The sequence below is a fragment of the Mytilus trossulus genome, chromosome 8, assembly GCF_036588685.1.
Source record: "Mytilus trossulus isolate FHL-02 chromosome 8, PNRI_Mtr1.1.1.hap1, whole genome shotgun sequence".
Lineage (NCBI taxonomy): Eukaryota > Metazoa > Mollusca > Bivalvia > Mytilida > Mytilidae > Mytilus > Mytilus trossulus.
The window spans coordinates 30,797,560-30,816,681 of NC_086380.1; the positions used below are offsets into that span (position 1 = coordinate 30,797,560).

Consider the following 19,122-nt stretch of genomic DNA (forward strand, 5'->3'; position numbering starts at 1 on the left):
CTGTCTGTTCTTGGGGGTTCGTATGAAAACTATTTTGACAGCTTCTCAGTTGTATCCGTGTTTGGAGTTCTCTACATAATTCCCTTGTCCTTGTTTGGTTTAGTGGGTCAGAAGAGATTTTACTGTCAATGACTGTCGTTTTCTTTTATAAAACACAATTTGTTTAGCGACCACCATTGCCAGTAAACCCTTATTTGACCCACTAAACAAGCAATATCACGCACGACGTGTTTGTCATCCGCCATGTTAGATTCTATTCCACTTATTCTTCTTCTATAGGTATATCCTTCCAATTATGGAACACCTCCTCAACTTGTACGATTTACCGATGCGACCAGAGGATTTCCAAAAATGATTGTTCCGAAGTTGGGGTGTGTTATTTATAGGAGTAGTTACGATTTTGAGAATAATAATGCACTCGCCCAATGTTTTATTTTTGGGTCTGTAACTATCTATCTTTTGACAGTTTTTTAATCGCCCAATCAAGGTTTTGGTCGCATTTGGCGACCAGGCGTCCGGCTGTGTCCTACACTAGTGAAGTATGCAGTTAACATGGTTAACGTTTCGTAACATAACTAAGAAGTATTCAGCATTTTATATTTATACCAAAAAAAATAGCATTTCATTTGTTGAAATGGACTTCTTCCTAACATGCAATCCTCTAATATATATATAATATTAATATAATATTTGGCCTTTTTAAATGCGTTGAAGATGCATAAAATCACCTTTATAGATAATTGAACATCTATCTGTAAGGCTTTTTGTATGCATGCTATATAAATCAATAATAAAAGGAAACCTGTAAATATCTAAATTGCTCATAAATTTCTCAAACCACAACGAAAGAAGTCATAATGTATATGAAGCGTACTGTAGTGACAATTCATTAAAACACTGTTTTGTCAATACGTTGATAACGGATTATATAATATACATTAATTTGGGTGTATCTCGCTCACATAAGTGATAAACACGTATCTCATTATTAAAAAAATCCAATGACACAGTGACAAACATAGAAAAGAGGGACGAAAGATACCAAAGTAGTTGGAAAGCAAGCCCTTAGAAACGACCGTTGTTACTACTTTCTTTAGACAACAATGGGATTGATATTAAAACCGCCATTCCGAAATTGCGTTAATTTCGCGGTGTTTTTTTAGCGCCAATTTGAAAGTTAATCTTTTTTTCAATTTCCTACTTGCCATTAGGGTTTGAAAGAGATTTTTTTCTTTTGTTAAGCACGGATTTTATTATCAAAAGGAAAAATCTTCTCAAACATGTCAAATTAGCCGTCTTTTAAAGATCCTGTAATGCTGTTTATCGTTCTTTAAAATTATTTACTTCTATTTTTCACATATTAACAAAGACTAAATGTACTATACAAAGAAACAAAAGTAAAAAAAAAATTCTGGTGGGGGTAGGGGTGGCAATTGATTGTTTGAACAACAAAAGTTAAATTGTTTTCCGATTTTTGGATAAAAATAATTTGTTATTGACCCTGAGAAAAAACAAATGTTTGTTTTACCCTCAGCTGCCATTGGTAAAAAAATGCCCATATATGGTAATCATATGACTTCTATTGTTGCTTTAAGAAATGGGGTCAAACCGGGGTCAGCTTTCCGACTGAAAGGGACAGTCAAACTCATAAATCTAAAATAAACTGACAGCGCCATAGTTAAAAATGAAAAAAAAAAGACAATAGCACTCATGACACAACAAAGAAAGCTAAAGAATAAACAACACGAACCCCACCAAAATCACCAAGAAAATCATGCTAGGAAATGCACAGGAATATCGTATCAGTTGGAAGATATATACCCCGTATACAGATGCTGCTGAAATGTTGCTACTTAGAAATGGAAAGTTTACAATTGGAAAGCTGAAATCATCTCTTTTGTCGTAAAGTTTTGTTTTCAACCAACCCTCATTTTGAATTTCTAGATGTAATATAGATTTTGACCATGTATAGTTATTCTCTTATATAACTAAATTATCAACTTTCATAAAATGGTTCTTGATTTTATGGGTGTTTGTCCCTTTTGAAACTGATTTTAAGGTTGAATAATCCTATACTTATCTCATTTTCGTTTCGTTAATACTAATTAAGAATAACCGTTTCACAAATGATATCGGATATGTTCCTTATGTCGTAACAACACTCCCTTTCCCTTTCATGAATGTGACCTACCGAATAAGATTATTTACTTGATGTGTTACCCCATAAGCAATACGACGAGTGCCACATTTAGAGCAAGATCTGCTAACCCTTCCGGAGCACCTGAGATCACCCGTAGTGTTAGGTGGTGTTCGTGTTGCTTATTCTTAAGTTTTCTATGTTGTGTCATGTGTACTTTTGTTTGTTTGTTTGCCTTTTTTTCATTTTTAGTTATGGCGTTGATTTATGAGTTTGACTTTCCCTCTGGTATCTGTCGTCTCTCTTTTAGAACACGTAAAACTACCAACATTTAATTGTCTGTAGACATTATAATTTTGTGAGTGTCATATTATTAAACCCTAGTACAAATGTTTCGGCTCAACACATTTCATATGGGTGAGAGCGAAGCTCGAATTTCCGTACGGAATTTACTGACCCCATATATACCTTTTTGCGTCACTAGCACACTAACGTGTGAAATTTAGACTACATGTCGTCTAATCTATAAAAATGTGCAAATCGCCAATACCGTTAGCATTAAGAGACTTTCTCCCTTGATTCTACAAAAACAGATGCCAACAATAAAAACTTGTTCGGTTTAAATGTGTTTTATGAATTTATTTCAATATTCACCATCATTTCTTCGTCTGTTTGAATCTTTAAGATTTTTTCTCAGTACCGTTTTGTTTTTATAAAGGGACACAACACTACTACTAACCATGTATGAAATAAGCCCTGCATCCCTACTAACCTAATATGAAATATACAATGTCTCCACGCGGACGCTTTTAACCAATCATATCCCTAGAAATGGATAGGAAGTAAGATAAAAAAAATTGTCGGATTTCCTGTGCTAAGGCAATTATTTATCTAAATTATCATTAACATGATTAATATACATGGATAATTAACCTATCAATAAAGAGTAGACCAGACTCGTAACTTCCTTATTAGTTGATTTATCTCATATATACTGGCCAACCAAAGAAATTTTGAATGCATTTGCAGATATTTGAAAACTGAATTTTTATTTTCAAAATCAATCATGTTAAGTGCTGACTTTTGTTATCATTTTCTGCAAAATAAATCTGTCTTCTCTATTCAAAAACACGATATGTTCTCCTTTTCCAATTTGGACAAATTCTTTTTATTATACATGTATGCATTTGCTTTGCAAATATATGTAAAGCATTTGATAATTTGACAGTTTTTTTATATTTAATAAATATGTATGGTACATTGAGGTTCTAACTAGTGAATATTTACTTTTGTTGACTAGTATATTATCAATACACCTGCAGTATGTGAAATAATTTTATGTGGTAAAATAGCTACAATCTTATCTATTGTGTCAGTTAAAAATCACTAACTTAAGGAAGTTAAAAATCTTTGATTAAAACAGTGAGTTTGGATTTCTAACTGGTGTCAACTTTCATTGTTAAGATTAATAGGTCTTAAGTTTTATTTTTTTTCAAATGCATGTATTGTTCTATGGATCCTATGAATCATTAGAAGGTCATTTACATAGTTTATTATAATGTGCAGTTTGTATAAAGTAAGGTGGAAGATGGATTATATATATATTTCGTACATACCCATATTTTCTCTTTTAATTCTGAAAAACAGAATCGCACAAAAACGGTTATGCATTATCGATGTTTATTTTTCATGTTTATTAGACTACACCCGACAAATCATTAGAAGTTGATCAAAAGGAAAAATCATATTTATTGGATTAATTGCTTTTTAATTAATTCAAAATAAGCATGTAATAAAATTTTTTGCAGTATTATTTTTTCTAAATAATTTTACACATGGAAGAACAAAATATATTTAAATACATACCTTCTCAAATAAATGTGTTTTCTATCAAATATGTTTAAAACAAAAATAATAAAATATTCCGAAAATACTTCTTATACATGTGGCAACAGTTTAAAATAAGGAAAGTAATGATTTCTTTCAAAACCCGATTTGTCGAATGGTATTTTAAACACAATTACATTGTACGGAAAGCAATGAGGAATAGAAAAATTGCCAACAACTTTGTAAAAGGTTAAAATGGAACAATGAAAACGAATAAGGTAACGACAAGGTAACTTCCTCTTCCCAATCATCATCAATTAGCAAACGCAGAATTTTCAATAGTTAAAATTAGTGTCAACATCCTACAACATTTTTTTATTACGAATCGATCTGTGTGATTACTTGTTTTTGATACATCGTTATAGTTACCACATAATCATGTTGAGGAGTAGGTTAAACAAGAACCCGTTTTGGCCCCAAAATATAGCAGTTTTACAAAACTGTACAAATGTAATCTTTTAGCTATTTACTAGAAAGTAGAATGATTTTGTTACATAAATATGGGCTGTTTTTGATAATACCATGCACATATATCGGGTACTAGCATCATAAAGTCATGCGAAATAACTGAAATCTTCACAATTTTAGCATTTAAGTTAAATTTTAGACGGTTTCCATTTTAAATGAAATTGGCCGCACACGTGTTCATTCATAATATTGAATTGTAAGTTGTATTTGATGATAACACATAACATATAAAAAGGTTGAGGATGAACACGGATGCGTCCACATTTATTTTTGACAAAAACCATCTGAAAAGTGACGTTTTTAGCATATTTGACAGATTTTAATATTTCAGCTTGAATCGGAGCGTTTTTTGTGACTAAATCAGTTAAAATCTTTCACATAAACTTATTGAATCAATTGAAATAGATACATCAGTGGTTAAAAAGTGCATTAAATCTTTCGTGAGTTGAACCTAAAATTTGAGGCCAAAACCGGCCCTTACCGTACCTACTCCTTTAGATGTAACATGAGAAATGGATGATACTAAACTGTATTGCACATTGTATTATATAGAGGTCGCTATCACTAATTTATTTTAAAGGAAGTTCCAAAAATTTGTCAATTGATTCAATTATAATTAAAAACCAAATGTACTGAGAACAAAAAAAAAAGCTTTTCGACCCCAACTTTATATGTTTGCCTTTAAAATATCAACTGATGATTTAAAATGTCGTGTCCGGTGTTTGACGTTATAAGTTAACATACTTGTTAGTTTGCAGTAGTTATTGTTTGCATAATAATTTTTTACACTTTTACAGTCAAAAAATCATTAAATGTTTAGAAAAGTGAATAATATTTGATAAATAGTTTATAATTTAATTTGATATTCTCTTGATTGTAAAAGAAAGTTAAGTTGCACTATTATTTTTTTCTCAAAAATGCTAATGTTGTACCTAACACTACAGGGAGATAACTCTGTAAAGTCAGCTAAACGTTTTAATTATGTGTGTTGTAAAAGAAATAGTAAGCTTCTCAATGATCAAAATTGGTGTTAGTCAAACTGCTATATAACCATTGTAATTTTTCTGACAAAACGGTTGATTCAAAAAAAAAAAAAAATTTTATTTTTGTAAAAGGGTCCAAGTAAATACTTTGACAAGTTTTTTATAAAAATTAAACGAGCAAAATACATTGTAGTGCAAGTGTTGGGTACCACCTTTAGACATGAAACAAATAAACCCTATTCTAATACATACCTTTTAAACCAGGATGTTGTCTAATGGAACATTTTTAAGTTTAGATACAGATCTCCGAAATGATTGTTTTTAACAACAGAAATAATATTTCCTTTAAAGAACGATAAGGACGTTAATATTTTCTTTCAAAACTTTGTCTCTTAAGACGCCTTTTTATCAACTGCTATTATCATTTTAACATTGAAAACAATGCAGAATTAATTTAACATTTTGAAAGGTTTAAATGGAACCATGGACACGCATAAGGTAACAACAAGGTAGTTTCCTTTTCATCCTCTTCGGTCATCAATTAAAAAAGCAAATTTTTCAATAGCAAGCAATTAAAATATCGTATGATATGTGTTATAATAAATCGATCTTTAAGATGTTTTCTCAGTACCGTTTTGTTTTTATAAAGGGACATAACACTAATACTAACCATGTAGGGAATAAGCCCTGCATCCCTACTAACTTAGTATGGAATATACAAGGTCTCCACGCGAACGAAATGGATAGAAGGTAAGATAAAAGTTTTTGTCGGATTTCCTGTGCTAAGGCAAATATTTATCTAAAGTATCATTAACATGATTAATATGCATAGATAATTAACCTACTAATATAGAGAAAACCAGACTCATTACTTCCTTATTATGTTCTCCTTTTTCAATTTGTTCAGATTTTTTTTTATCACACATGTATGCATTTGCTGTGGAAATATATGTTTATCATTTGATAATTTGACAGTTTTTCTATTTATTAAATATATATGATACGTGGATCTTCAAACTAGTGTATATTTACCTTTGTTGACTAGTATATTATTGAAACACCTGCAGTATGTGAAATAATTTTATATGGTTAAATAAATACACTCTTATTTATTGTATTAGTTAAAAATCACTAACTTAAGGAAGTTAAATTTTTGATTAAAACAGTGAGTTTGAATTTTAAACTTTCATTGTTAAAATTTGTAAACGAGATACGGTCCTAAGTTTTATTTTTTTCAAATGCATGTATTGTACTATGGATCCTGGAAAATACAGTCAAGGAAAAATGGAACTTCCGTATGGTTGCTATGATGCTAAATCATCAGCTTACTTTCCATATCTCCTTAGAGGCCTTGGTTGGTATATTCTAACGAAACTAAATAAAACTCTGAAGGAATCAAGAAACCAGTTTCTGATATCCGTTATAATGTCATACAATGAAGTAGCAAACAGGAAAACAAAAGTAATAAGGCAAGCCGAGAAAGAATGGGACAGTCTTGATTGGAATTTGAAATATTTATGGAAGTATGATAAATTTTCGGTATCGTTTACTAGATTGTTGTTATTATTGAATCATTCCAAACCATCTATACACGGAGAAGCGAGACTTCTAGACCCAGATGGTATAATACGAAGACAAATTTGCGACGGTGCATACACAAGTAAAATAGAAAAGGAGCCTACAAACAATTTTTTAAGGAATTTGGAGAAAAGGACAAATATGTATTAGTAATGTTTTCTAATTACATCCCTTGCACTGCTCCTGGAAACAAGTGTTCTGAACTACTAACCGAATATGCTTCGCGTTACGATGGACAAATACTAATCAGAAACAGTGTTGTGTACCACGATACAGATAAAAATCTTTTTTTGAGATTGATGACTGACTGTGCCAATATTCATTGTACAAATCCAAAGGACTTGCGTTTAGAATTGAAGCGTCGTAAAAGTGCAAAAGAAGCTGAACATGACGAAAAGCTTGAATCTTATCTCTTTGACGACGAAGACTATCCCGATTTCAAAAGAATGGTTAGACGTTTCAGAAATCGTTCTTCAAATATGATGAATGAAAATGGCGAAATAAAACACCCAATACTTAAACATTCAGACAGGGATCATTTTGCCGGATGCAGCAATGAAGACAGTGATGACGATGTTGATTTTCTAGAAAGAAATCCAGATTGTTAAAGTTATGATCATCATTAAAATTAAACTTAGACAACGATATTGCTGATATGTAAAGAATTAAATCTATTTTGTTTTATGTTTTATGTCACCTATACCGGAAATGATTTTTTTCAAGTCGCTATTTCTCACACTTATTTTGGTAAGCATTACTTCAAACTATTGATATAAAAGTGTTTAAACAAATTCATCTGATACATGTATGTATCTAACCATATGTCCTCCTCGTAGTAAATTAATAAGTTGGATTTTTGTGAATATTGAATGTTAAATATTTAGCCCTGCAAATATATCATTATACTGAATTATTTGAATTAAACGAATACCCTATCATATCAATCATAACACTTAGAGTCGATTTCTATTTTATCATTTGAAAGTGAAAGTAGGTTTTCGGAAAACAACTGCCTATGATAAAAAAAAAAAACGTAAACAATTGTGAAAAATTTCACCTCAAACTCATGTAAATCTTAATTCACATGAAATTCACATGAACATTTTCACGTGGGTTTAATGTATAAGCTCGATTGAGGTGAATTTCATGTGAGATTCATGTGAAATTCATGTGAGCATATTTTGCCTGAGTACACCAATGTTTGTATATTATTTTTAATAATGTCAGATGTGAATTTTTATTATTCAACTGGGAGTGACAGGTTATAACCTTTATATTAAATTTGTGATGGTGGTTACGGCAGCAAATCGCAAAGATGCCTCAATAGAAAATAAAGGGATGAGGTAAGATTCCATAGAGACAACTCTTTACTACATCTATACGACGTGGAATATAACATTGCATTTCATGGTTTTATTTTAACTCAGGTGTAATTTGTTTTCATGCGTACATCTTTAACGCCTTTTTCTTTCATTAATAATTACACATTTGTTCAATTATTGCTCGGTCATAACAAATATTGTGACATATGCCAAAAAAATATATAATAGCTATAAATATAATTAATGGAAATTATATATAATAAAATTTAAATTGTCACTTGACACTATGAAAGTGATTTAACACTTGAATTAATGTCGAAGTTTCCTAAGTTTGGAGGCGTAGGACAACTGTTCAATGCATAATAAAACTGTTAATTCACTTAGTTTGGATGAATGATTCAAAAATATGTTTAAAGCAGTAATTGTCATCAAAAGATAAGTAGTTGTCTTATATTCTTAATTAATCTTAATAGAAGTAGACAGCTTGTGATCATCACCTGCATACATGATAAAAACACATAAGTTACATTTTTTTCAGGCATACTTTATATGTCTCTCTCTTCTCAGGCATATTATATAAACATAAGTATTGCAATATGAGCAAACATTAAAAATAGTATATGTTTTCCGAAAATTTGAAGTTCTTAATGATTTTTTTCCCCATATAAAAACATCATTGTAGTTTATTACAGAAAGGGCAACTGTTAAAGATAAAGTATTGTTATATACCAAATACATTTGTTTTGTATTTGGATTAAATGTTACGACTAGAACTTTAATTAACTTTATTACAAAAAAATCAGTATATTTAGGAATTACATATTTTCCAAATACACAGGCATTGCAAGAAAGGATATACACAGTGAATCATGTGCGAACTAGTTTGCAAGAACTTGTATCTAATTTAAACAATTGAACGTCTGGTGTATATTCATATCTTCCATATGTCTAGGTGAAATTTAAGATATGAAAAAAAAAGTTTAACCCGAAGCACTTTTGCGCCTGTCCAAAGTCAGGAGCCTCTGGTCTTTTTTTAGTCTTAAATGATTTTAATTTTAGTTTCCCGTGTATATTTCGGAGTTTAGTATGATGCCCAATGTCAGTGAACTACTATACATACTTGTTTAGGAGCCAGCTGATGAACGCCTCCAGGGTGCAGCATTTTTTCGCTGCTTTGAAGACCCATTGGCGTCCTTCGGTTGTCGTCTGCTCTATGGTCAGGTTGTTGTCTCTTAGACCCATTCCCAATTTAAAATCTCGATTTTAAATGAGGCATACATACTAACATAACATTCAAGCTCCTGACTTCAGTATCAACTGGAATCCATAATATGATATCATTTGCTTCTATAGGTCAATTTCAAAATGGAATTGTCAGTAGCCAATTCCTTCCGAAAACCCGTTCGTGAATAATTCAAGAATCAGGATAAGTCTTGTTTTATTGATTTTTCCATTCTAATATAGCAACATTCCACTAACGCCCGAATCAGGACTATACTTTTCCAGATGATTCAATACGCCAGAGTGTTGATTCTTATCTAAATTCACCTCATATATTGACTATTGAAAGGGTCGATTAAAAACAAAAATATACTAAAAATAGAATACTCCCTTGTTGTGAATTTTCCATTGTTATTGATCAAAATCCAGCAGTGTTTAAATACGAGGTATATATCGCACATTTGATACGGTATTTAAGGGCTTGTATTTCTTACAATCATTTCCGTTATAGATTGTCGCTGTTCATAATGGAGTTATTTATCTACAAATATAACAGTCTCAAGTGGTGAAGCTGATATTTATTCTCCGTAAAATTTACCGACACGTTCTCTAAGCTGATGGTGGATATGTTCCTAATACATGTTTTTTTTTTTAATAAAGGACAAGATGAACAGACAAGAGTAAACACATTCAAAATAAAATAACACAACACAATACTGATAGAATTTATACAGTAATGATAGCAGGTGCTCCGAAAGATTAAGTGATGCCTGCTTCACCATAGACATATATTAATTTGGCCATTTATAAACTGTTCAATCATTGTAAAATGGCTTGTGGGTGGAAAACGTGGAATGGTATCAAAATCATATGTAATACGATATTGTTCAGTATTTTTCTACCAACTCGTCATTGCTATCAGAATACATCAAATATATATCGATGACTCTAATATATGTCTGACATATTGTATTTTTTTGTCATAGTACATGTTTGTGTCCTTTCAGTTTTGTACACAAGCCAAGCAGATGACACATACAACGGGACATACGTATTATAACACTACTTCTAATATGACGACCTTTTTATCCTCAACCAGTATAATCGCAATATATCTAACTTTAGCGCAAACGCAGAAATACACAAAAACAGCTGTTCCGCGTAACGAACAACTTATGTATACTACCAGATATTCTGAATTTTCGACATAAAAACCCACTATTTACGTAGACCAATATTCAAATACAATATATTTATCTATATTCTACAGCAAAATAAACAAATCAGGTAACGGTTAGGATACACTAATCGAGTATAAATGCCCAACCCATGGTTAAATGAAAACAAATCTACGGCTGCAATGAATTATTTCTAGAATAAACAACTGTGTAAATATCATTAAATGTGTAGAACATTTTTTTATCATAGGTTCTATCGTTTTGTGGTAAAACGTGATACAAGTTAGTGTGAACCTAGTGGGGAAAATAATTTTGCCGGAGTAAAATTGTTTTGAAGGAAAGAAGAGGGATGGTACTGTAATCATTTTTTTAAATTTCTAAATTAAGTTATATAACTCAGAAAGATTACAATGTTGTGTACATCAACGTATTCTCATAGTTCTATCAAAGATGAGTTAAGCACATGATATCAGTAGTTGTTACGAAAACAAGGTTCTCTTTCATCAGAATTATCTCCGCAATCATCCTTTCCATCACAAAACTGACGGATGTAAACACAGTTCCCATTATCACAGGAACGTTCTCTCCATCCACAATTTCTGGCTGTAATACAGAAAAAAAAGTGTCAATTGCAACAGAACAAAAGTAGTGTCATTGAATCAATCTGAGGCAAAATTCAAATACATGTATCAAATTGAATCGGTATACGTGGCTATATTCACAACTATTTCAAAAAGTAATGTGAATTTCCCATTGTTATGGATCAAAATCCAGCAGTGTTTAGATACGAAGTATATATTGCGCATTTGATACGGTATTCAACAGCTTGTATTGCTTACAATCATTTCCATTATAGATTGTCGCAGCTCATAATGGAGTTATTTACCTACAAATAAAACAAGTCTCAAGTGGTGAAGCTGATATTTAATCTCTTCTCTAGCTGATGGTGGATATGTTCCTAATAAAGAACAAGAAGAACAGGCAAGAGTAATTTTAAGGATGTACTGATGTACTGTACAGACATTTTATTTTGTTGCATCTTTTGACATCGGACTCGGAATTCTCTTGAACTGAATTTTAATGTGCGTATTGTTATGCGTTTACTTTTATACATTGGCTAGAGGTATAGGGGAGGGTTGAGATCTCATAAAAATGTTTAACCACGCCGCAATTTTGCGCCTGTACCAAGTCAGGAGCCTTTGGCCTTTGTTAGTCTTGTAAGATTTTTAATTTTAGCTTCTTTTGTATATATTGGAGTTTAGTATGACGTCCTTTTACCACTGTACTAGTATGCATATTTTTAGGGGCCAGCTGAAGGACACCTACGGGAGCGGGAATTCTCGCTACACTGAAGATCAATTGGTGGACTAAGGCTGTTGTCTGTTCTATGGTCGGGTGGTTGTCGCTTTGACACATTCACCATTTCCTATCTCAATTTTATGATAAAATTTCCAAATCCGGAATTTCATTAGATAAGCTTTCGTCAAATACATTTCCCTGAGTTACCATGTTAAAATTTTGGTATAGTGTAGTTTCAGGATGTTCTTACTAGGTGATCTAAGGTTCAATAGAATAAATCAAGAAATTCAAAATTGAAACGTTAAGCTGATAAAGTATTCATTAAGGATCAAAATAGGCTAAAAATAATGATAGGTCATGAAGCCTTTTTTTGAGATATTTGATTTATGAAATATGGCGTGAAAAGTTTAAATCAGACATTAACCCTAAATTTGCATTGGTATTATTTGGGTCTCAAATCATAAGAAAGACATCAAGAATCTGCTTTAATTTTGTCAAACGTCCTTTTGCGTCTTTTAAGTCTTATGTTAAAAAAAATAAAGGTATTATGGGGTAAAATATTTAACCTCGTGCAATTTTGTAATCGTATGGAAAACACCAATGAGTCCGAACATTTGACATAAAATTGAGAATGGAAATGGGGAATGTGTCAAAGAGACAACAACCCGACCAAATAAAAAAACAACAGCAGACACTTATTCCAAAATATAATCTCAGTACATTCTTAAGATTATAAAGTCAATTATTCACGTGCTTTCTAGTAAATTGACACATACATGTAGTATCATGAGTTGAAAATCACTCGAATAATTCGTGAATCATTTCCAGTGAAATATATTGTTTTTATTGTAGCTACTCATGTGCGAAAATAGGTCTTAAAGGGTAAGAATATACCAACTTTTACAGACATGAAATGTCTCATCTGATCCATCATTACAATCTCGTTTCCCATCACAAAGATGAAGAAAGGAAAAACATTGTAAATCATCAGCACATTTTAAGTCAGCACCTGGATATGTACATGTGTAATCTGAAAATTATAAAAAAACAAACTATTGCACATCTTAATATTCAAAGTTAATATATATATATAGCTTATGATCTTAAAAAGATAGCAAAGGATCAACTGAAAAGTTATGATTACAGGACCTATGTTAAATTCTACTGTTGACTGTTAATGATATTGTATTTTTTATGTAAAGGGAGCTAACAATTGGCCTCATATTCCCTCGTTATTATGATTATTCAAAACTAGGAAATAAAGTCTTCATAAATATTTCCTACCGTTTGACGCAATTGTATGCTGTGCTGCTTTAGTATTTTAACATCGGGAGCATATTCATTACTACAATATTGATAAAACTTATACCACAAAGGTATTACACTGAGTATTAAAAGAACCGCAACCAATCATAAGTTTTACACTAGAACTGTTTTGCATTCACTTATCGAAATCCTTTTTTTAAATGCTTTACTATTCGACTATTCCTTAGTATATATTTTTGTAAAATTTTAATTGTTATGAGTTGAAAAAATAACAACATGTTGCATAACGATTTAATTGGAGCAGGATATGCTTACCTTCTCGAGCACCTTAGCTCACCACCAGTTGTGATGAGGTGAGTATTGCTAAGTCTTTAGTTTTTTTATGTTGTGTTTTGTGGACTATTATTTGTCTGTTTGTTTGTTGTTTTGTCCATTTAGCAATGGTGTTGTCAAATTATTTTCGACTTACGAGTTCCAATGTCCATCTGGAATATTCTGTGTCTCTTTTTAAAGAGTAAAGTAAGCATTCGTCAAATGTTGATAATGAAGTCGATAATATTATAGATAAACGTCGTTGAATCTTAACAGATTATTTAATTAATGCATTTTGTTTTATACAGTTTTACTTGAAATGTAATGATTGATTTTTGGTTAACACGTAGCGTTTAAAAATTTAGAACTTGTTATGTTTCATGCTGTCGTTGAATTTACTACACAATGATCTGTGCTTTTTATTTCTCATGCATGTCCCGCATTTGATTAAAAAGTCAATTTGTTATACTGAATTCCTTCTAAAATCTGTGAAATCTAATAGTAATTGATGTATGTTGTTACCATTCTACTTTTGCAAAATTGTATGGCATCATTGAAGTCCATGAAATTACTGTGTATATATTTTGTTCAAATAAGATGCAAGTAACGGACATTAAAAGTTGACCACAAGGTCTTCATGTCCAGTAATAAGGCTGTATGATCTCCAAGAACGACTGAGTAATAACTTATGGGACTTTTTCCTTAATATTTACAATTTTATTTCTCGTGCTTCGTTTTTTCCGATTTTATTTTTCGTGTCACGTTTTTACGATTTTTATTTCACGTGTTTTCGTGTTCCATGTGTTCAGTACCCCCTTTAGCACCCTCTGTTCAGTATCTTACTTCTACACAGATTCTCTTGGTAATCAGATCCATCACGACAATGAACTGTTTTCCCATCACATTGTTCCCAAATAAATATACATTGAGTCTGATCTGCACAATTCACCTTCGTGCCTGCACAAGGGCGCCCTGTAAGATAAAATGTATTGTGATAGTTTCTTGCTAATGTTGTGTGCTAAATGAAATTTTAAAATAGGTAGTAATGTTTTAAAAAACAAATAGAATAAAAGCTGAGAATCATACAAAAAGAGTGTTTCATTTAAAGTGATTAAATTTTTGAAACATTAAGCTTTGTTAAGACGAACTATAATCGAAATTTAGGAAACTAAAATGTGTTTTACTTAAAACACACCAATTTAGGTACACATTTAGTGTAAGTCAACAATTACCATAGAAACAATACAAATAGCTACATTCAGATAAAGTTCAATTGAATTCATCTAATATGTACAATTAAATCAGCCTTTGCATCTTGACTAGTTAATTACATAACCAAGATCAATTACTTTTCTGTGTATTTTTCCCGGATAGATAATAATATTGAGATTAGAAACGGGGAATGTGCCAAAGAGACAACAACCCGACAAACAAACAGAAACAGCCCAAAGCCACAAACGAGTCTTCAAATCAGAGAGAAAATCACGCACCCCAAGTTGACTTCAGATGAGCCCTTAAGGAAGTTCGCTTCTCAGTTTCAAAGTAATTAACTTTTCAAAGCACTAGTTTATACAGATAGGGGATAGATAAAGGAATCCAAAGAGCAACATATATATATATATCGGTATATACTTTTTTTGTCGAGATATTAGCCATTGAAGTTTTGGCGGGGAAATATTCTCTCTTGACTTTTCATAGCTTAATCATTGACAAGTTGAAGTTCTCAAAAACTGTTAATAAGTAATCAAAATTTTATAAGATTTTAACAGATGGCTTATCATTATACATGTAAAAGATTTACAAAAAGAAAAATGGGGGTCACCGGGCAATTTTTGTCAAGGCATTTAAATGGATAGAACCAGAGGATTCCGAAAATTTGACAACAAATCTAAAGCATGACAAGCCAGCTTCCTTAATATAAATGCATACTTAAATTAATTTCTACTTTACATAAATGCTTCCTAATGTTTTGATTTTTGGATAGCTATAAACTAATACTTTGTGAGTTATTTGATGCTATATCTTTGTCGTTTTGAATCACAAACGTGTTTTTCAAAACAGCCACTAACATCTGATTCATCTGATCTGATGTGACTGAAGTTATAGTATTTCATTGATATTATACTACAACGTATATCAAAATAACCGGAAAAGAAAAAAAAATCACAATTGATGAACAATAAATATCAACATTTTGTGAGTACTATTTTCTAGACGTCATAATGTAATCATCAAGATGAACTCTGAAGACTGACAACAGTCATATAACCTGATATAGACATAAACATTAATACAAATAGATCAGGACCACGTGCAATTATATTTTTCTATGTCCGCTTAATTTCATTTTTCAGATAAAAAGTGAAATGATCTTGTTTTTAACAAATTAAAAATGATTTTTTGTAGATCGAATCAGTCAATCAGATGGGCATTCCATATGTGTCACCTTCAGAGTTGACATTCTTTTTTTTTCATTTTAGAGCTGAATACATCCGAAATCTATTTCTAACTTAGTTAAAGTGAAGGTCACATGAATATGGATTAGATGAGGTCGAATTATTCACACACAAATGAATAATTTATCATCGACGTTCTTTTTTTTTTTAATCAAATTTCGTCAATGTGGCTGCTGAGCATATTATTTTCTTACTTTTTCACTCTCATTTTTAACTAAAAAAGAAATACATTTTAATTTTGTATTTATATCTCGAATGTAATAATCTTTCATGCTGAACTAATGTCAGTTGTTTTAATCTTACCTTTACAGGTAGTCGCGCTTTCATCTGAGCCATCGTTACATGAAATGTAATCATTACATACTGCAGGCTTCCATATGCATTGGCGACCATCAGCACATTTTACATCTTCGTCACGACACTTATGATTTGATATAAGAAGCATGTTATTACTAAATATTTATAATGGTTATGGCTCTCTTATTATTGTTTTTTCCTATTTCTTGTATACCTGTACATACGGATATTTGTTTGGCTCAATCTATACAGTTTATTCAAAATATGAGATGAAATGGCATGGTTTTTTTTCTTTTTCTTTTTTAATGTGTTTACAGATTTATTCATTCCTTTCTAAAAATACGACCAAATTTTCGAGAGGTGTTATTCACCAAGTACTTATAATTGCTATATGATATATACATATGCTATTTGTCAAACAAAAGACGAGCTTGACCATCAGTAAAGGGTATGTATGCTAAAAACAAAAGTCAAATCAACTAGTTACACCAGATGTATATGCATATGTAAAATGTTTTGCCGCACCTGTGCAGAAATCTTCTCTTTCGTCTGATCCGTCCTGGCACTGACTCAATCCATCGCAGAGCTGATACTCATATATGCATTGACTATGGTCATCACAGTGCACTTGTTTTCTATTATAACGTATTCCACATGAGGTACCTAAAATATCATGTGGATCAAGAGAAAATCCAACGAAAGGGCAGCAAAAAGCCGATGGCCTACAATGAGTCTTCAAGACAGCAAAATAATATCGCACAAGTACGCTGACAAAATTTTTACTAGTTCGGTAAAAGTATCCGTCATATTGAACACCAACACAAATAAATGAACTAAAATAAAAGAAATACATTCAAGACCCTTTGCTTGGGATAAGCGTAGAAATTGGTTGGGTTGAGCATGTTTTATGAGAATCTAAACCGTTCCCTAATCCTGTAGCCAATAAAGAATAAATAAACACACAGCAATACACAGTAAAATGAAGTATACAAAAATTATAATTTCATAAAAGGTAGCCCCAAAAACTAAGCAATTGACAGTAACAGCTCCAGACCATAATTACACTGATTGCAGTTTATGTTTTTATCATGATATGAAAATCACTAACATTCCTTGCTTTTGGGGTAGATTCATACTATCATGACATATAAGAAAAGAGTATTACCCGTATACGCCAACAATTGGTTTTAAAATAAATGTGTTTATTTTTTATGCAGAAAAACTAAGAGTGGATCAATATTTGTATCAGAATAATACATCTTTAATGACTTGCATACATCAGTATCATAAATACAGCCTTTCTGAATAAGTGTATTTAAGACTGTGTGAGCTTTTGAGGAAAATGGCGGATCTGTACACGTATGACTTGACAAATATTACCATAAAATTTAGATTCCAAATACTTGAACGTTTAAGATGCATATTGAATGATATTTCTAAAAACATGTTTTGACAAGTTTGTGATATCGAAAAACCGGGTAAAAAAATTTGTCCGTAATATAGGGGAAAAGTTTCGTTAAAATCAAAATCGTTATTTATACACGTGCTAATTGAACACGTTGGGATATATAAACTCGTATGATGATAAGAAGGGATCCATCTGAAAACGGTAACTTTACTATAGTGGACAAATACAAGAACAGTAATGTTTCATATTTTGTTTGTATTATAAGGTCCCGTTGAAGACATTAATATAAAGTTCAAGACAAGGGCAAGTGCAGTGTTCATTATTACTATTAGTTTTATCTATATTAAGTACCACATGATCCATCCCTTTTTTGATGGGTGTTTGCCGATTTAAGTCATCAATTGTAACTCATAACTATACGAAAACATGATTCGCAATGTTCGCAATAAATGGTGCACAGTAAGTCCCCATTGAAATTCCTTTTATCAAGACATACTTTACCTACATAGCGAACAACAATGTTATTTTGAATACATTCAAGAGCAGTAATAGTATCAAAGCAGGTCAAAATGAAAAAGTTCGTTTGTGTGTTGTTATAAAAAAAATGACATAAAATATTTTGAATGTATATTATCGCATTCTGACTTTTAAATATGCAATTTATCAAGTACTCCCATTGAATTTTCGATACTCCAAAAGTAAAAAAGGCCTTATTTGAACATTTATTTTTTATATCTTTTAAGTGAACGAGTAAGTAGAATGGACGATTTAGAAGTGGAGCAATTGGTCGAAGACGAACTAAATCTATATTTGTAAGATGCTTCAAACTTGGAACTTTCATTTGGTTAACTATCATTTTATGGTGTGACAGATGTCATTTTTCGACAATAAAGTCAGTTGAAATGTTGGTTAATTTTTGATTTCCTTTTGCTGAACCTTAATGTAAAATTCGTCAAACAATAACGATATTATCATTAGCTTTATCAGGCGAAAATAATACTTTCCTTGAAAAGTTCTTTTAGCTTATGTTTAATTCGAAAAACACATTATCGTAGTTTAAATAAAAATAATGGGTTCTACCAATATAAGCACTAACCTATCTGCGATTTAACTGCTCCAAACAGAAAGACCATTACAAGTGCGTTGATAATACTCATCTTCTCAACTTTAAAAGCTGTACGCTTATAGGGAACACAAATAAGACAAATATTAATTGAGGACCGACAAATTGCACGGAAACTTTGAAAATACCAAAAATACGGATGAATCAATATAATCTTTCTCATGATATTAGCAAAATTTTGATAAAT

At 31.3% G+C, this 19,122-nt stretch overlaps 1 long non-coding RNA gene across 1 annotated transcript; it reads right to left on the reverse strand.

Annotated features, from left to right (window-relative positions):
* Nucleotides 1–11,273: 11,273 nt before the first annotated feature.
* LOC134681824 (uncharacterized) lies at nucleotides 11,274–16,520 on the reverse strand. The gene is made up of 4 exons (XR_010100702.1): nucleotides 16,411–16,520; nucleotides 14,495–14,623; nucleotides 12,972–13,103; nucleotides 11,274–11,377 (listed from the first exon to the last, which is right to left on the reverse strand). It is a non-coding gene; the product is annotated as an uncharacterized LOC134681824 (long non-coding RNA).
* Between the last annotated feature and the right edge of the window lie 2,602 nt (nucleotides 16,521–19,122).